Source organism: Cenococcum geophilum, assembly GCF_001692895.1.
Source record: "Cenococcum geophilum 1.58 unplaced genomic scaffold K441scaffold_39, whole genome shotgun sequence".
In the NCBI taxonomy this organism is placed as follows: Eukaryota; Fungi; Ascomycota; class Dothideomycetes; order Gloniales; family Gloniaceae; genus Cenococcum; species Cenococcum geophilum.
The window spans coordinates 1,129,967-1,139,234 of NW_027137597.1; positions in this window are offsets into that span (position 1 = coordinate 1,129,967).

The following is a 9,268-nucleotide window of genomic DNA, read 5'->3' on the forward strand; positions in this document are numbered from 1 at the left end:
CCTTTTTTACTAATTCTATAAGGTCTATATAAAGATTTATTAATATCTTTATTCTTTCTTTAGCTATACTACTTATTTTCTTTACTTATTATAGTAATAATAATATTCTTAGCTTATATCTATAATTTACCTTAAATAGTAATATGCCTATTCCTTCTTATAGTGTTATGTTATATATAAACTATATAACTGGTAATAGCAATACCTAATTATTTTATGCATAATTAATATAATGTTTTAGATACTGTTTTAGCGTTTAATTTAATCTCTCTATTTAACCGTTTGTCTATAGATAATATGCGGTAGAAGTTACTACTTAAACTTCTTACTCCGCTAAAAATACCTCTTAAAATACTATTATAAATCTTAGATCTCTGTCTAATATAATCTTACTTAGTACTCTATATCTTATAAACACTTCTTTAATATAGATTCTAGCGATATCTTCCGCTAAGATTTCTTCTGTGTATGCTATAAAGTAGCCCTATTTAGTTAACTTATCCACTATTACTAAAATTACGTTATACTCTTATCTAGTAATAGGATCTCTTAACTTTAGTAACTTAATAATAAAGTCCTATAATATAACCTCCTATAGTCTTTCTAGTATTTTAATAGGTTATAGCCCTCCGTATAGCTTATACCTTATTAATTTATTTATTTAGTAATCTAAACACTCCTTTATTACTTTTCTTATAATATTCTAAATTCTATTAATAATATATTCTTTCTAAAGTCTTAACACTAAGCCTATTACTCTATTATATCCTTAAGTTATTCCCTTATAGAAATCTTTTATAAAATACTCTACTATGCTCTTTAGAATATACTTTGCTTCTTAATGTTCGTATATATCTATCTATAGATCTTCTAGCTATACTTCTAGAATTCTCTATACCTAAAAGCTTTTTAGTATCTTATAGACTCTTCCTAGTTTGTTATCCTCTTAAGTTACTACTAGTTTAGGGTAATTATATCTAATCTATCTATCCTTATCTCTACGTAGCATTGCTCCTAATAGCTTTTTATTATTTTATAGTTTAGCCTTTCTACTAAGTGTGTTTACTCTTATATTCTTAGTTCCTTTAGTATACTAAATCTTAAAATAGTATTCTGTAAGTATCTCTGCCTATCTAACCTATTTATAATTAAGTTCTTTTATTATTAGGAACCCNNTTANGTTCTTATAATCCGTTTTAACTATAAATAGTTTCTCTATACCTTATAAGAATACTCTCTATTCCTTAAGTGCTATAACTATACCTAATAACTCCTTGTTATAGACGTTATAGTTTAACTTTAGTAGTGTTATCTTTCTACTATAGTACGATACTAGGTGCTATACGTCCTTATACTTTTATAGTAAGCATACTCCTAATATATAGTCTAATACGTCTATTTCTACAACCATATCTAGTCCTAGTTAGTAGATTTTAAGGATTAGCTCCTAGGTAAATAACTCCTTAAGTTCTTTAAATAACTTCCTTTACTTATCTCCCTATACCTATAGTTTCTCTTTCTTTATAAGCCTAGTAAATAGTTTAATATTCTTTAACTATTATGCTATAAACCTTCTGTAGTAGTTGCAAACCCCTAAAAATAACCTTAACTACGTTATATTCTCTGGTTCTTGCTAACTTACTATAGCTTTAATCTTCTTTAGGTCTATATTAATATAACCTAGTTTAATAATAAATTTAATAAAATTAGTCTTCCTTATAAAGAACTCGTATTTCTTAATTGCTATTAGCATCTATTCTTCCTATAGTCTCCTTAAAACCTATTTAACGTATTCCCCGTATTCTTCCTCTATTATTAAGTAGATAATAATATTATTAAGGTATACTATAATAAACTTATTAAGGTGTTCTCCTAATATACTATTAATTCGTTTCTAAAACGTTGCTAGTATATTTATTAATCTAAATTGTATAACTAATGGTTTATATAGTCCTTCTCTTAATCTAAAAGCTGCTTTTTATTTATTACCTTTTTTAATTTTAATCTAATAGTACGCCCATTTTAGATTTATCTTTATAAAGATTTATATATTGCCTATCTGATTTTAGATTTCGCTAATTAAGGGTAAAGGATACCTATCCTTTTAAGTAATGCTATTTAACTATCTATAGTTAATGCATCACCTAAGTTTTTTATTTTTCTTTAGTACGAATAGTACTGGATAACCCGCTAATAACTATAATAGTCTAATATATCCCTTTTATAAGTTTTCCTAGATAAACTCTTTAAGTGCACTTACCTTTTCTTTAGTAAGCTTATAGGTTAAAAAGAACCTTAAACTTATTCCTAGTTCTAACTCTATCTTATAGTCCCATACTATATAATCTACCAGCTTTTTACTTTTTAGGCTCTATAGTTTCTTACTATACTTATAGTATCCCTTTAGTATATAACTTAAGCTTTGCTTAGTCTCTTTATATATCGCTCTAACTTAGTACTATACTAACTTAGTTTAATATTATATCTTACGGTGTTAAGTATCTTTAATATTAACTTAACCTATAATCTAATTAATCTTTAGATTATATTCCTGTAACTAAGGCATTCCTAATACTGCCTTATCCCGTCCTAATAGTAGGATATTAAAAGACATCTTAATTTATCTTTCTTTAATAGTTATCTAAATAGGTCCTATTTTAAGATTAATAATCTCTCCTCTATAGGCTATTAGATCTCCTAAAATTATAACTAATAGGTAAGATTACTCCTTCTGTCTATAAGGTAATCCCATTCTTTTAACTACTACTAGTAAGATATAGTTTCGCGTTACTCTACTATCTATTAGTGCTTTTAAACCACTAATCTTACCATTTAATATATAAATTTAGGTGTTAACCTTAAATTCCTTTAAGGGTCTAAGGCTCTATTACTAGCTCCCTTTAATCCCGTAGGCCTCTACTTTTCCTAACTATTAGCTACTTAATTCTATTATACTTAGCTTACTCTTTAGCTAATGCCTAGTTTACTTCTTATCTTCTATATACTATAAACACGTATTTTTTAGGTATTCCCACCACTATTATCTATCTAAGTATTTTTCCGTAAGGAATCTTTTTAGTTAAAGTATTAAGTCTCCTAACTCTTAAACTTCTATTAGATGCTAGCTGTATATATACTTAGCATTTCTATACTATTGCTTATTTAGCGCCTAATATATCCTTATAGGGTATTTCCAATTCTTTTTCTTTAGATTCTTATATATTTTATATATATTGTCTATATATGCAATTTATAATAGCGTATAGTATACTAGGCGCTTTAGGTTAACTTTTAACTCGTTTTTATTTTTAAGTTTAATCTAAACGTTATAACTTTATTTATAGGTACTAAGATACGTCTCTTACTTCTCTAGTCCTCTAATTGTTTCTCTAGATCCTTTAATATTACAATTAAGGCTCCTTTAATATAAGTTATAGCCTTCTCTATAATTAGGTAGTCTTAGATAACTTATTTATCCAACTATATATAAAAATCTTCCCACTTATTATTATGTCGCTGTCTATACCACTTTTAATATAGCTATTAGAGTGTATACGGCTTATCCGTAAGGAAGTATCTTCTTATTACTATATTATAATAGCCCTTTATATATCGTTCTTTAAATCTAGTAGGGATCTCTAAATCCTCTTCGTTTTTTAGTTTAGTAAGCTACTTAGCTCTTAGTATGCCTACTCTAGGCTTATTAGTAATTCTTTATACGGGTGCTCTATTCCTTATATAACCTAGTATACTAGATCTCTTATCTAGTTTCTATTCTTACTATGCGATAATTCTTTGTCTAAATTCTTTTATAGTTTCTTTTGGTTTACGTCTTATAGATAAATCCTTAAAGTTCTCTTACTTCTTAATCTTAGTGTTAGTATTTTAATCCTATTGCTAAGCCTTACTCGCAATTTCTTTAATAGTCCTTATTCTATTGCTAAAATCTTAGTCCTATAAGATTCTTAATCTTAAGCTTACTTCTGTCTTAAGCTTAGCTCTAGCCTTAGTTTAATTAGGCTCTTATAGTATTCTTATCTTATCTTAAGAGTCTTATACCTTTAGGAAACTTCGTCCTAAGCTTATTCGTATATTACTAAACTAAGCTATTGCTTTGCTCCATTAGTTATTATCCATTATAGGTTCTTAAGCTTACCTTATCTTATTTTAAGAATCTTAGTCGTCTTTTATCTTACCTTAAAAATCTTAAGCTTTTGGCCTTTTGCCTTTATTAAATGCCGAAGTAGTTCGCTATTCTACTTCTCTTACGTTTTGCGAAGCAATAGATATTATATCTAGTGGGGTCTTAATCCCTACTAATATTCCCTATTCTATAGTGGAATTATCCTCTACCTCTTATATAACATCTCTAAGGTCTATATACTCCTAGTAAGCTGCCTTTATTACCTTATTATTATAGAATGTTTTACCTATATTAAACTTATTGTCCTTAATATCCGATCTATAAACTAGTTTATTAGTTCCTTTATATTTTGCTAAATATAGCTCTTATAGCTAATAGCTTGCGCTATACTTAGCGTTCTTATAAATTTGGCATGCGTTATTATAATAAAATATTCTTTTGTTCCTTGTAGTATATTATTATCCCTTTATATATATATATTATCTACTAGTCTCGTTCCTTTTACTATATAGTAACTCTATCCACTCTTATAGTCTCTAATATAATAACCTTATTTTCCGTAATTTATATAAGCTCCTTCTTTAAATTATTTTTCTTACTATAGAGTCCGCCTAAATATCTTCTACTACTAAGATCCCTAGTTTAGCCTTTGCTCCTTAGACCTTTAATTACTTAATCTTTATCCTTTAGGTTTTTATAATTTCTTATTCTATTTTTTAGATTTTTTAGTACTACTTAGGTCTATTAGTTCTGCGCTATATCATAGTTTTTAACTTAGCTTTAGTTATTGTGTACTTTGCGCCTTATATAACTATAGAACTTTATCCTAGCCTCTTTTAGCCTGCTCCCTTTAGTAAATCCAATTATTAATTTTAATTACTTAATCTATTAGTTCCCGTAGGGTTTCCGTATCTTTTATTAGAATAATTACGTTCTAAACTTTAGCCTTAAGTCCTTGCTTATACTATGCTATAAGCGCCTTATTATTCTACTTAACTTATATTACTAATATCTGGAACTGCGTTATATACTTAATTACTAAGGTTTATTATATAATGTCTTAGAGTTTTCTTTCCGCTATAGTCACTGCCTTTAGGTCTCTAAATATTTATATAAGTTGCTCCGTAAATCCTTCCTAGCTTATAAATATAAACTATACTTCTTAATTGGTGGTTATTATTCTATTCGCTTATATTTCTATAAGGTAAGATTTAAATTACTTAAGTGCTCTCCCTAATAGGAATAGTCCGTATATACTATTCGATCTATAGGTATAGGCAGCTTTGCTTCTTCTTACGTAACCTTAAAGTATATTTACGTAAGGAATCCCTTAAGTTTTAATCTTTCCCCTAAGTACCTTTCGATTAATAATAACTTAATCTTTGCTGCTCCTATCCCGTTAATCCTATTTTTTAGTATTATATTATTTTCCATTAACTAGTTAACTATTTTTTATAATTATCCGACCGTTATAGGTTGCTATAAGTTAGTGTCTACTATACTGGTATCGTTACCTAACCTTAAAGTAGTTGCCGCCGTTAATAGCGTTATAGTGGCTGCTTTTAGTGGCATATTATTTAACTTTATTAATACTATAACTTTAGTAGTAAATATATAACGAAGCCTTATAGCAGGAACTACAGTGGACTTATTAATAGGCTAGGTATATAGGTAAATAAGAAGTCAATAACGTAATAATAACTAGTGGAGTAGTTGCCTAATAGATTAACTCTAATTATATTCTAAGATTTACTATAAAGGAGAGAACTATCTAGGTAGGGACTGTGGTCCTTTAAATACATAACCGTACTCCTAAGAAATCCCCTTTATACGTAAGGTATATATACTCTATCTACTCTATTATAGATTCTATAGATCTTCTAGATTATATAGATTACATTATATAACCTTAGTTACTATTCCTCATTATATAGTTCTATCGGCTCTATCCTAAACCGTGTCTAAATTAACCAACTAGCTTCTTCCGACTCCTCTCCTAGTAGTTATAATATCGTACTTAAAGCGTCCGTAATATATCTTAAGAAGGTTTATAAGAAGGTTTATTTTAAAAAGTAAAAACTTATAAAATAAGGTTTATAGGAACTTAGCGATAAAAGAACGGATTCTCTTNTANCNGANAAGGAAATAGATCTAAGTAGTTTAGCAACTGCTCTTCTTAGGTCCCCCTTAGGTGACTTATTTTTTAGCAATTTTTCCTTATTAATATTACCTAACCTAATTTCTTCTAATACTCCTATACCTTTCTTATAGCGTTTTTTAAATTCTCTAGTAGTTCCTAGGTAGTCTTATTATAGCCTATCTACTTAACCTTATACTATTTTTTTGTTAATATCCTTATAACTAATAATCTTCAAAACTTACTATTTATCTTCCTCTTATTCTCTATACGTGTTTGCTTTATAGACTAGTAGCTTAATATTCCTATATACTAGTTCTAGTATTACAATATACTATATAAGGTAGATCTTTATTTTAGCTAGTAGGTTTAACTTAAATATAACNNGTNAAATCCTTTNNNTAATTTTAAAAGGTNNTAGTNTAANNTNGTNTAANTTCTTACTTAGTTATTAACTNTTAAAATTTTTATATAGTAGCCATACTTTATCTCCCTCCTTAAGATCTAGTCCCTTAGATCTCTTAATATTATAGTACCTTATTATTCTTTCTTATACCTTTTTCGCTAATTCTATAAGGTCTATATAAAGATTTATTAACATTTTTATTCTTTCTTTAGCTGTGCTACTTATTTTCTTTACTTATTATAGTAATAATGATATTCTTAGCTTATATCTATAATTTGCCTTAAATAGTAATATACCTATTCCTTCCTATAGTGTTATATTATATATAAACTATATAACTAGTAATAGCAATACCTAATTATTTTATGCATAATTAATATAATGCCTTAAATACTATTCTAGCGTCTAATTTAATCTTTCTATTTAACCGTCTATCTGCGGGTAATATACGGTAGAAGTTGCTGCTTAAACTCCTTATTTTACTAAGAATACCTCCTAAAATACTACTATAAATCTTAAATCTCTATCTAATATAATCTTACTTAGTGCTCTATATCATATAAAAACTTCTTTAACGTAGATTTTAGCGATATCTTCCACTTAGATTTCTTCTATGCATATTATAAAGTAGCCCCATTTAGTTAACTTATCTACTATTACTAAGATTATATCGTAATCTTATCCAGTAATAGGATCTTTTAATGTCGGGAATGAGGCAAGTTGCCGTCACGTGATGGCAAGTTGCCATCACGTGTCGCCGCGGCACTAGCGTAGCGAGGAGCCTTAAGTTCCTCCCCCTCCCTTATTTTAATAACCAAGCTTTATTAACCAACATTACTATAACCTACTTAAGTAGTCGTTATTAGTGAGTTACCCTATATAACTAATACTAATCAGTAGTTAAATATATAGTTAACTATAGAGTAGCTAGGTTTTCAAATAGAAGAGACAGTTTCGTATAGGGGTGCTATATACGCTTATATAGAATGGATCCCGGTAATACTATACTACCTTAAACTTACGGAAAACTAGTAACAGAAGTATTACTAAGTATTAGGAGATACTAAGTTGCGTCTATTACGCAGAACAATCGCGTTTACGAAGATTTGGTTGTACTTTAGGTTAGAAGTGTTACTAAACCTAGGGTCCTAAGTTAACGTCCGAAACGCGTTAAACGATATTTAAAACGCGTTAAACAACATCTTAAATTGCCTACCTCTTAATAGCAAACCTACGAGATCCTACGAAACCGAAAATCCTACCTACCTTTAATGTACGACACCCTGTCAATTCTATACCTACTATGGCGTTAACCTACCCAAAGAAGTATAAGAATGATATTAACCTAGAGATATAGAATAGAGACATTAGCCCTATAACCGCTAAGTAATAGGACCTAAACGGATTCTTATTATACCGTATAGTATACTATAAAGATAGCAAATATAACGATATTATGCTATAGTATTATATAAAGGAGGACTTTATTAGATAGATAAAGGAAACATAAACTCCTGTAAAGAAGGATATTATATAAGACTTCCGTAACTTCTTGCGGGAGTATAGAGTATTTATACCTATAGACGGGGGTACTATTAGAGATAATATTTAGGAGTAGGTTATTAACGTAAAAGAAGAATATAAATGGACTCTATAAGAGATTAAGCACTAACTACGCACTATAAGGAAGCTTAATTCACGATGGAACCTAGGCAATATACCTCTAGAGACAAACCTACCTCCGCCTTTAACTCCTCCGTATCTAATTTAACCCGTAGCTTTAATATTAGATACTATACCCTAATAAGAGCAGGCACAGGATCCTATTGCTTTGCAATTTAATGACCTTTAGACTCTACTAACTAGACCTATATCCCTACTGCAGCCTATAATATAACTCTTACCTCCTCTATCTTAATCTTAAATCGGAGGTAGTTTAAAATTGCTTATAGAGCTTGTAAAGCTCTATTTAGATTAAAAGAAGAAGTTTAGCGGGGAATTATATAATGTTCTTAATTTAAAACTATGTATCTTTTATAACTATTACCAGAAGGTAGAAATAGAGTCTAATTAATACCACAACGCCTATTCCGTTATGCTTAAGGGCCGAGTTAGTACCTTTTATTATAACCATTTAGTAGAAAAAGAATATAATTTTAACCGTATAATATATAAGTTAAGATACCACTTTAAAATAAAAGAGAATAAGTAGCAGTATATATTAGAATGGAGAGAGACTACCTTTTTAAGAATTATTGTTATAAACCTAGGTGTCCCTCGGCTTGATTATCTTTAAAAGCTCTTTAATTAACTTTAGATAATTTAGCGTAGTATATCCAAATTATATTAAGAGGACTTTAGCCTATATAATTAAGTTATTAGCGTATACTAAGGTATTAAAGAATATAACCTTACTCTCTTTAATCCTGTAAATACTTATAAAGGAGTATATACTTAATTAAGATCTTCTATTAGCACCGTTTTACGCTCTTAAGAAGTAGAGTAATTTAACGCCCAACTTTAACCTACTTTAATTGACCCGCCTAACTAATATAATTATAACTGGACTAATTAAATATAT